An 11,715-nucleotide genomic window follows, 5' to 3' on the forward strand; every position below is an offset into this window, starting at 1 on the left:
CTCATCATCTATCAATTTCTCATTCGAAGAAAATTGATATTGAAATCAAAAGGATATATGTTCCCCCTTCAAGTCTTTTTGATCACATATTGAGTCTGATAAATTTGTGTAGTCCACACGATTTGTCTTTTTGAGCCTAAACTGAAGCATACGTTGCTTCATTCTTCTACACTACACATATTTAGCATTTTATATGCCAAAACATTCATAGATATGCTATTTTTTAGCTATCAATGATTGAATGGAAGACCTGGTGAGATGARYATMAAAAAGTCTCATATATACAGTACATCCGTTGTACTGAGTATATCTGTTATACTCACAGGCCAAATTTTTTATAAGATTGAAAACAATTTCATATGTTGAAATTGGATGTTACCTTCCCATTCCCTTAATCTGAAAAGATTAAACAAGTGGATTTGAAAAGATCTATTTACAGTTTCTTGAATTGACGGCTTACGCGGAAAATTTCATTTATCTTATGTATGATGGAATGATTCTCATTTCATTATAAGGGGGAGTATGTAATAATGAATGAAATATTTATTTCCGAATTTTTTTTAAAGGGAATCTAATGCAAAGATCAAGGGGAGTAACTTCAAGTTTGGCAAAAGACTCAAAAGAAGTGCGACTGGTGATGATTACAGAAAGATTATTCATGTGCTACAACGACTGAGAGATGTTGAATGTGAAGATCATCTTTACAACAGTTTACTGAAGATTAATTCTGAAGATTATTTGAAGATCACATTGTGTACATTGTTTCTGATGATTACTGTTCTACATTGCCAAAAGAGAAGATCATCGCGGTTCTACATTCGAGGGGGAGAATGCTAGAAGATATTTCTCAACTGTTGATTGATTGAAGATTTCTTTTGAAGATGACATAATGTGCTTAAAGTTTCAAAGTTCAAACAGGACTCAAAGTACAGAATTTATTTCAATTCTGAATACAAAGGGGGAGAATGTTAGGACCGAAAATTAGTATTAAATTGTATTCGTCTTGAAAGTTAAATATTGTCTATAATTGTAAAAGTCATTGTGTTTGACTTTTCTTAGACAGGTTTGACTTTGACTATGTTTAGAAGTTTGACCCTATAAATAGGTTGATGTCTTTTGTAATCTTGTAAGAGAGCTTATTGTAATATACACATTACGTAAAGTGAAGTTTGACCACTTTTATAGTGTTGACTTTCTCTCTCAAATCTCATATGAATGTTCTTAAAGAAATATCCAGATCTGCCATTGTTATGGAGCTTAATGAAGATTGATCATTGAAGTGGGACATACACACTCTTAGCTCTATGCTTCACCAAGGTTTCTATAGCTTGAACGATTGCTCTGTTTGCCATCCCAAATCTTATTCCTTGATCCTGTCACTGAGCTGTATGCGCATAAAGGTCAATCAAGTCATATGAACTGAGATTGACCAAGTCATTGTCATTGAAGATGCTGACATGACCATGGGATCGCTCCGCAGTGTACTCGATGTATTTGATGGCTTTGTTCATGAAGACCCTCATTTTGATATCCATGACCGTCCTTATTCCTTTGTTTGAGAAGACAACCTGTGGTGGTTGGGTCGTCTGTCTTACAAACCTGTGGTGTAGGAGGTTCATCGATTCTGGTGATAGCATTGGAGGATTGAGAGCTAAACCTTCATCGCGATCGTGGTACAAGTATTGATGGATATTTTCCATCATCACTAGCTCCCTTGGTGGCATCTCTGGACGCCTCCTTAGTGACTCCATGTTTGGAATAATTTCATCGACCACGCCCTGAGGAGGGTGTCTCGATGAGGAGGGAACATCCGCTTGCACCTACGGTGGTTGGGTTGTGGGTTGTGTTTAGGCTAAAGGTTGTGTTTGGGTTGGGGATGGAATGGTTTCTTGTTGGGTTGGCTCAATTTGTGGTAGTTCTGGTTCATTGGGCTCTGGATGGGTGGTTTCTGGTTCATGGGGTTCTGTTTGGGTTTGAGGTTATTGGGGTGAGGAAGGTTGGGAGATTATAGGTTCTTGTTGTATGGGTAAGGTGGTGGAAGGTTCTGTGGTGCGAGGGGTTGGTGATGGAGTTAAGGGTAGGTTGGGAATTGGTGATTGAATGAAAGGTAGGTTGGTTTCTGTTTGTGGGGTAGATGAGTCTTCATCTGATGAAGAACACAGCTCTATGGGTTCTTGGGTGGTGGCTAAGGGAACATGTATATTGTGTACATCTTTAGAGGGCTGAGCCTTTGGTTCCCTAGCTTGGGTTCCTTGGGTAGTGGGTGATGGTTGGTTTTGTGATGGTGGTGGTGGTGGTGCAACAGACTCCATTGGTTGAACAACAGCAGCTAGGTTCTCCCCCTCATGAGGACCAAGACCATGATCATCTTGGTCTGGATCCTCAAGCCTTGGCCTCTTCTGCGGGCGGCTTTATGAGCAAGATGCTCTGTTCCTCTTCTTCTTCTTTCCTTCCATGAAGGACGCAAGGTACACCCTTAGGGCTTTCTGTCTTCGACTCTCCTCCATCGAGTGAAGGAGAGAGTTGGTGCGAGCCTGTTGTTCTGCAAGGCTCTGGGAGAGAGCCTTGGCTGATTGTATGGCTCGATGGACGAACTTTGTATTTATCTCATTCAAGGATGAGATAAGGGCCTTTGATAGAGCCTTTAGGTCGGCTCTGGTGGCAAACTATGTGGTGGAGGTGGATGACGATGCGGGAGGAGGTATGGAGGAGGAGGTGGATGCGGGTGGTGGGATGGGAAGGGAGGCTATTATATCCTTCAGCTCTGCAGCGAAGGAGGAGAGGGCTTTATCAAATGATGGAACTGTAGAGGGGGTGGTTGGAGTATTTGGGCTAATATGGTGGCTAGGAGTGAGGTAAGGGTAGTTTGCATGGTGGCTATTTGGATGGAGAGGGAGGCTAACGTTTCATCGATAGATGTGGTTGGGGTGGGGTTGGTTAAGGGATTTGGGAGAGGATGGTGGCTGGGAGTGTAGTAAGGGTTTTGGTGATGGTGGTTAGATGGGTGGTGATGGAAGCAATGGCCTCATCAGTCATAGTTGCCAGGGCCGTGAGGGTGACAAGGGTGTTCATGATGGTTTGGTGGCGAAGGGTGGATATGGTGGAAGCGGCGTGGTCTTGTTGTTGGACGGTTTGTTGAAGCATTTGAAGGCGGGTGGTTTTATCTTTAGCTTAGGATTCAAGTGTGGCAACAGATTGTCGAATTAGGGTTATATTGATGGATGGGGGGGTGTCGACAATCCTTTGTAAGATGAGTTTAAGGTCTTCCAAGGACCGCTGAGTCGAGTCGACAAAGGCTTGGAACTCAGCCTTTGTGACTAGATCAGCCACAGAGGTAACCCCTGCAGCAACAGATGCTGCAGGTTGTGCCTCAGCTCCAGAGGCACCCTTGATGCCTTGTGAAAATGTAGGCATTGAAGGAATTCTATCGACTCCTCGATAGCCCTCTAATGAGGAGCTATCTCCTGATGGTGCTACATCTTCTTTTTTTTCTTCGGCTTCAGAGGCCGAGTAAGATAAGTAAGTTTTTGTCCCCTTCGCTAGATCAAGTATCGAAGGGCTTGTGCATGAATGGGAGATCGCTCTGAATGATCTTGGGGAATGTCAATGTCAGAAGAAACACATGCCTCTGGGTGTGTGGAGGGTTGTGGCGAGCCATGAGGAGATGTGGCTCTTATGTCTTCATCGCCTTCCTGTTGGGAGAGAGGCGACAGATGGTGTGGTTCCTCTACAAATTCATCTCCAGAGGCCTGAAGAGTGGCCTCTAGATGGCTGGCTTGGGTGAGGATTAGACTGGGCCGTCCTTGTTCAATATCCCTTTGGCCTTGATCGCCAGGGGTAGTGGATGTGGTTGCCTTTTGGGAGGTGGGTATGGGAGTTGTGTTTGTAGGGCTTGGGGATGTGTGAGGAGTGTCATCATCATCATCTTCATCATCCGATGAAGACGACTTCTGCGCTTCCTCATTTGTATCGGGGGATGACTCTATCTGCTCTAGGGTAGCTGCCCACAGTTGTTGGGACAGTAGAGAGCGTTCATACTTCCTTGTAATCTCAAACGTCTCTAGTATGACGCTGAGCATGGCTCTCGAAATGGTCCCCTCTGTAGTGTAGCCATTCTTTGAAGAATTATGGAGTGAATGGTTCTTTGCCGGTAGGCTGTGTCTCCTCATCGCGTCCCTTATGAAGAGGGCAAGGAAACGCAGGAAGAGGACAGAGAACAATGGCTTTCCCGTGGCCATGAGCTTGCACTTCTATATCACTGCTGCGTGGATCTCATTGTAGATAAGAAGGGCGTAGTCCAATGGTAGGTTAATGAAGAGTCCATACATTATTGTCATAATGTTGATGTTCCCTTTATCCATGCTCCCGAGCTTGCAGGTAAGGGCTCGATGTAGGATCAAGAAGAACATGTTCCACATGGGAGGCAAAAATTTCCTCTTGAAGTCAGATGCATTGCGTAGGTCACGGTTGTAACCTAGCATCTTGATGAATCGAATAATGTCGGAACTGGTGGGTGGCTCGGTGTAGTGTTCGATGTTGAGTTCTTGGAGGGTTGGGATACACAGTACCTTGGAGACCTTTACGTGGGAAATTTTTACCGAGCAAACCATGTCATTTGGGACATCAATGTCCCCCATGATGCCACGGTTCTCGGGGTAGAACTCACATGTCTGCCAATATTATTGGACGTACTTTAAAGGTACGCCATTGTCAGATAGTGTAAGAGAAGGTTGGAGGATGCAGTTTTGAAAGAACTCTATCATGATTGTGAACCTGTCTTCAAACAAGTTTGTGCGTAGGTCAATCGCGTGATTGTTGCGCTTGATAGGTAGAAAAACCAGTGTACGGCTGTCTACGCCGGCTGATTGCACGTGGCTGTCGTTGTTGTGTGATTCATGAGAGACTGAGGATGCCATTGTTGGAGTAGTTGCAAGTTTGTGATTACAGGTCGTCTGTATTCTTGAGAGGTTTTGAGAGCGTAAAGAGGTAAGGAGTGGAGAAGATCAGTATTTATAAGTGGGATAGGGGAACGGTTTTGGGTTTAAAGAAATAATATTTAAAAGGTAATGATTATGGAAAGGGATGTTTGGCAAAAAGGTGATTGTTAGGGTGATCGTGGGCCGTATTATCTGCACAGTGCCATTAATGCAAGAGCACACGTGTCTTAAATGGGGTGGGTGGAAGGGTAGTATGAAAGGGTGTATGGGGAACAGGCTATTGAAGGTGTCAAACGCCTGTATGATGACGTTTGGGATAATTAGAATAAAATAATTATCCCAAATAATATCTCTTGAAGTATAATCCCAAAAAAATTATTTATTATTTAAAATTCCATCTAATTGTAAGATAAATACTAATTACGAAGTTTTGGTCTTCTAAAAACCCATGTTGTATAGTTTTTAGTCACAAAAGCTGCAATTTTGTATAATCTTGAAAATATTTTCAATTAAAGATGGGTTTTTGAGTAAAAGTAATTTTGTCATGGAACCAGAGGCGCTCTGGTTGGTCATGACTTTTTGGATGGGGAACCAGAGGTCTCTGGTTGTGGGTGATGAACTTGTTCATCGATGTAATTTTGGGTTTTATGAATAAGGGCCTTGGATACACAAACCAGAGGCTCTGGTTTAGCATGGAAAACCCTTGGATTTGAAAACATGCCCTTAACGTAGGATCAGAGGAGCTCTGGTTGAATGAAAGGAATGTTCAATCCATAATTTAGCATTTTTGGTATCTAGAGGCTCTGGATAGTGGAACCAGAGGCTTTGGGTTGGAAAATGCATGAGTTTGTGCAATGGAAATGTTTTATGATGGATGCCAAACTCCCCCTCTAATGATGCATGGGGATGTGTATTGAGTTTAAAAACTCCCCCTAGAATCAATAAGGAGGTAGAATTTGATGACCAGAGGCTCTAGTTGTGAATGATGATGAAAACATATATGGATTGTGGTTAAGTTCATGTGAATGGATATGAATAGGATGGGCCTTTGGGACCAGAGGGCTTTGGTTCTAAAGACTTTGAATCCAGAGGCTCTGGTCTTTAGAACCAGAGGCTCTGGTTGAGAAGGCAATGCAAAATATGATGATGTATGTGAAGTCCAAATTGGACCAGAGGGCTCTGGTCGCAAAGAACTTGGAAACCAGCTCTGGTCTTTGGAACCAGAGGCTCTGGTTTCATAAATAATGTAATATGACTAAGGTAATATGTATGAATGAATGAGAGAGACCAATTTTGAGACTAAAAAGGCTCTGGTCTCAAAGGATTGGAAACCAGAGGCTTTGGTCTATATAACTAGAGGCTCTGGTTGTAAAGGGGGGTACTTAGTGAAAAAATCACAAAGTATTTGCTTTGGACCAGAGGTGCACTGGTTCCAAAGGCGTTGAAAATAGTTGGCCAAAATTTAGACAAGTATTTCTAATTTGGCCAGAGGCTCTGGTTTAGAGTACTTGGTGTTTATGGCCATAGTTATATCACTTGCAGGCATAACCATGAGATATTGAGGATCTCTGCTTTCAAACTAAGGATTGCCTCTAAGTGGTGAGATTCAACATACCCATCTTGCTGACAAAGAATAAAAATATTTTCTCATCAAGAGCTTTTGTGAAAATGTCAGCAAGTTGAATCTCTGTAGGAACAAAGTACATCTCTATTGTACCTTTTTTGACATTATCTTTCAGAAAGTGGTACCTTAAATCGGTGTGTTTGGTGTTGGAATGCTGCAAAGGATTTGCAAAGATGGCTATGGCACTCTTGGAGTCACAGAGGATTGGAATCTTTTCATATTCAAACTCATAATCCTTAAGATGAGTCTTCATCCATAGGACTTGTGAACAACAACTAGCAGCAACAACATATTCTGCTTCTGCTGTAGAAGTTGAAACACAATTTTGTTTTCTGGATGTCCAACTTACCAGCTTGTCCCCCAAGAGTTGACAGCTTCCAGACGTGCTCTTTTTATCAAGCTTGCAACCTGCATGATCGGCATCTGTGAAGGCTATTAGATCAAAGCCAGAGTTCTTTGGATACCAGAGACCCAATGAAGGGGTTCCCTTGAGGTATCTAAAGATCCTCTTGACAGAAAAAAGATGAGATTCCTTAGGATTAGCTTCATACCTTGCACAAAGACATGTAGCAAACATAATATCTAGCCTACTAGCAGTTAGATACATGAGTGATCCTATCATGCCTCTGTAGATTGTTACATCCACAAATTTACCTGATGTATCAGCAAACAACTTTGCTCCTGTAGCCATTGGAGTTTTCATCGATGATGAATTTCAGAGAGAGTATTTCTTCAGAAGGTTAGTCACATATTTGGACTGATTGATGAAAGTCCATTATGGAGTTTGTTATTTGAAGACCAAGGAAGAAACTAAGTTCTCCCATCATACTCATCTCAAATTTGCTTTTCATCAGCTCTAAGAATTTTTCACAAAATTTTGCATTGGTAGAACCAAATATGATATCATCCACATATATTTGCACAAGTAGAATGTTACCTTTATGCTTCTTGAGAAAGAGGGTTGTATCGATTGTACCTTTTTTCGAATCCATTGTCGATGAGAAAGGTGGAGACAGTTTTATACCAGGCCCTGGGTGATTGTTTCAGCCCATAGTAGGCTTTGTCCAGAAAGTAGACGTACTCTGGATGTTTTGGATCTTCAAACCCAGGGGGCTGCTACACGTATACTTCTTCTTGAAGCTTACCGTTGAGGAAGACAGACTTGACATCCATCTGATAAACCTTGAAGGCTTTGTGTGCTGCATAGGCTAGGAATATCTTGATGGCTTCAAGTCTTGCGACGGGAGCAAATGTCTCATCGTAGTCAATCCCTTCTTTCTGGCAGTAGCCTTTGGCAACAAGCCTGGCCTTGTTCCTTATGACTATGCCATCTTCGTCCTTCTTGTTTTTGAAGACCCATTTGGTTCCTATGGCCGTCTTCCCTTTGGGTAGAGGCATGAGGGACCACACTTTGTTTCTCTCAAACTGGAGTAGTTCTTGCATTGCGTCTATCCAGTTTGGGTCTTGTAGAGCTTTAGAAATCTTCTTCGGTTTGATCATGCTCAGGAAGTTGGCGAAGAGGCATTCATTAGCTGTTGCGGATCTCGTCTTGACACCATATGTTGGATCACCAATGATTTGATGATATGGATGGTCTTTTGTCCACTTGGTGCAAGATTGGAGTTCTGGAGCAACAGGATACAGTTCTTCGTCAGCCGATGGAAGTGCTTGCTCCCCCTCGAAGAGATCATCGCCAGAGTGATGCTCTGGATCTGGTTCTTGATTTGAAGACACAGAAGAAGTAGAAGGTGAAGTAACATGAGTTTCAGTAAGAGTTGTACCTTTAGCATTGGAGACTTCGTGTTCTTCATCGGCTCTAGAGGTGGGTTTAGCAGAGGGTGCATGTCCCGAGACTACTTCTTCTTCGAAGATGTCTTCAAATAAATGACCTAACTCTGATTCATTGGGTTTGCCAAGTGATGAATTAGAGGCTCTCTGTTGAAGTCCGAGTCCTGAACTGTTTTTTCCAGAAGTCATTGGTGTGGAATCATCAAAGGAGACATTGATGCTTTCAATAACGATCTTTGTCCTTTTGATGTAGACTCTATAGGCCTTTGCGGTTTGAGAATATCCTAGAAAGATCCCTTTGTTAGGATCAAATTGATCTTAATTATTCTAAAAAGTTTTATTACGCAATCGGGGCTAAGGATGAAAGACCTGAAGATGCTGCTGAGCTTAAAACGTCTATCCTCTGGTTGGTCTATCCTCTGGTTGTGCTATGCTCTGGACGACTATCTTCAGAATCTTGAAGGAAGATGCTGATCCCATTTTCGATAATGATTATTTCTTTGTTTATAGGATTTAGTTACCTTATTTATAGGATTCAATTATCATGTAAATATCGCCTATATAAGAAGTGATACAAGCATACAATAGAAGAGAGATGAATTATCAACACTTTGTAACACACAGATTCAAACACATCACATGAGAGTCGATTAGGGTTTTTGAGAGATCGTATTTTCCATTCAATAAAGAAAGCAGCGGCCGATTTCTATTCATCTTCTTCTACAATTCTCCTTTTATATTCCTATACATTACTCTACTGTCAGATCTGGGTTTAACACCCTTCATCAGCTTTCTTGTTGAATTTGCCAAGATATTCCCTATCATTGAGTATAAAGCATTTGCACCCGAAGACATGGAAATATTTGACATTTGGTCTTCTTTGATTGATGAGTTCATAGGGTGTCTTCTGGTGCCTCTTGTTGATGATTGATCGGTCCTGGGTGAAGCATGCGGTGGAGATAGCTTCAGCCTAGAAAGTGATGGGTAACTCTGAGAAAGCAAGCATGGTCCTTGCTGCTTTCACGAGGGTTCTGTTCCTTCGCTCCACTACTCCAGTCTGTTGTGGAGTTCTGGCTGCTGAAAAGTTTTGGGAAATATCGTCACAGATGAGGTATTCATCGATTCTGGCATTTCTGAATTCAGTCCCATTGTCGCTTCTAACTTTAATAAGTTTGCGTTGTAGAAGGACTTGGAGCCTTTTCATCACTCCTATGAGGAGTTCAAGAACATCTGATTTGTTCTTTACAAACTCAACCCAGGTGTATCTGAAGTATTTATCAACTAGTACTAAGATATACTTCTTTCCGGAGAGGCTTTGTGTAGATATGGGCCCATAGAGGTCTCTGTGGGTCATGTCCAAGGGCTTGGTGCAGGAGGTTTCTGACTTAGTTTTATGAGAGGCCCGTTTCAGCTTTCCCATCTCACAGGCTGAGCATAGATGGTCTTTTTTGAAATTAAGATCCGGAATCCCCTTGACCAGCTTCTGTTTGGCTAGCTTCCTTAAAACATCAAAGTTCAGATGTGAGAACTTTTGATGTCATAGCCAATTTTCATCGCTCTTATGGGATACAAGGCAGAGGGTGTCTTGTCCTACAAAGAATTGAAAATCCAGAAGATAGAGGTTCCCTTCTTTCTTTGCCTTGATGATGGTTTGGCCGGGCTGTGTTTTGATGATGCAGAAACCCTTGTGAAATCGGACTTGAAGACCCTTGTCCCAGAATTGGCTTATGCTTAGTAAGTTATACTTCAGACCTTCAACATAAGCCACTTTGCTGATGGAGATGTTTCCTTTTATGAGAGTGTCGTATCCCTTGATGGTACCCTTACTGTTGTCTCCAAAAGTAACGGAGCCTCCAGATTTCTCGATGAAGGAGGACAACTGACTTTTGTCACCAGTCATGTGCCTGGAGAAACCTGAATTCATATACCATGGTTGCACATGCTGGTCCTACAAGACAAATTAATGGGGTTTAGGTACCCATTTCATAATGGGTCCACGTTGGTTAGTGGGAGATACGACCTCTCTCTTTTCATCAGCCCTCTTAGGAGTGGGCTGATTTCTATTACCCTTAGCCTTTGCAGGCTTGGGTTTGTTCGCATTTCCCTTGCCCTTAGACTTGGGCTTATTCACTTTTTCATTGGTTTTAACATTATAGCGATAGACGTGTTTGGAAAATATGCAGTGATGTGTTAACATGTGGTTCTTTAGGTTTTGTAAAAGAACTAAACATTGGCAATTAAGACATTTAGGACATGAATGTCTAACTTTCTTTGCAGGGGATGAAAATCCTGTCCTAGCATCGGTTGTTTTTACAAACTTCCTATCTAGTTCAGATTTTTTATTTGTAGAAGGCTTGGTCTTTACATCTTTTCCGAGGAAGGACTGATTTTCTTCAGCTGAATAAGAGGAAAAGTGGTGGTTAGAATTTTCAGAGGCAGGCCACTTTCTCAATAACACTAATAATTAAGTTAAGAATAATATAATTATATAGTTTGGATGAATAAAATGATGAACACTCAAGAACAAAAGATGACATTCAAAGAATATACTTGAGTGTCAAAGGATTCACTTTTATTTCAATGATTGTAAAAAACGTCAAAGATTACAATAGACCTAATCACCTATTTATACTAGTAGGCTAAACAAGAAGATAACTATCTAGTGAGGCTATCTAGCAAATCTTCTAGGGAAAGATAAAGCTTATGTAAACATGGATAATCAACAAAACAAGATAAACTTTGTAGAATCCAACTGTCGATTGGTCATCTCCAGCTGTCTTCCATGGGGTGTTATTCAACCTTATCTTAATATCTTTATCGCATGCCTCTGGTTGAACTAGTGTAAAAAACTCCAAGTGTTGATTACCAGGAGGGCTATGAAGATGCTCTTTCCATCGCATCTTTGGTCGATTCATCGACCCTTTGGTTGTATTGWRSACTTAGCCATTTTGCCTTGAAGTCTTCCATCGGCCTTCTGGTTCTTCATCACTTGTTTTTCTTCATTACTTTTACACATAAGAATTCTGGGGTCTAACATAGATGCAGATGGATCACCAATAATTTGATGTATTGGATGATCTCTGGTCCACTTTTTGCTATGAGGTAGGGGAATATAAGAACTTTGATCTGAATTTTGATCAGTATAAGCATTGGGGGAATTATTTGTAACAGGTTCAGGTGCAGGTTCAATGTTTGGAACTAAAGTAGGCTGAATATCTGACTGAGGTAAGGTATTTTCATCTTGAACGACTGACACCTCTGGCAAATCAATATTTAAGCCCTCTTCACACTGAACTAGAAAGTCAGGAGTTTCCATCTGTATTTCTTCATCAACCTCCTCTGATTCTTCTTCAGTTTCAGTCACTG

Source organism: Cynara cardunculus, assembly GCF_001531365.2.
Source record: "Cynara cardunculus var. scolymus isolate 2C chromosome LG 1, CcrdV1, whole genome shotgun sequence".
Classification (NCBI taxonomy): Eukaryota; Viridiplantae; Streptophyta; class Magnoliopsida; order Asterales; family Asteraceae; genus Cynara; species Cynara cardunculus.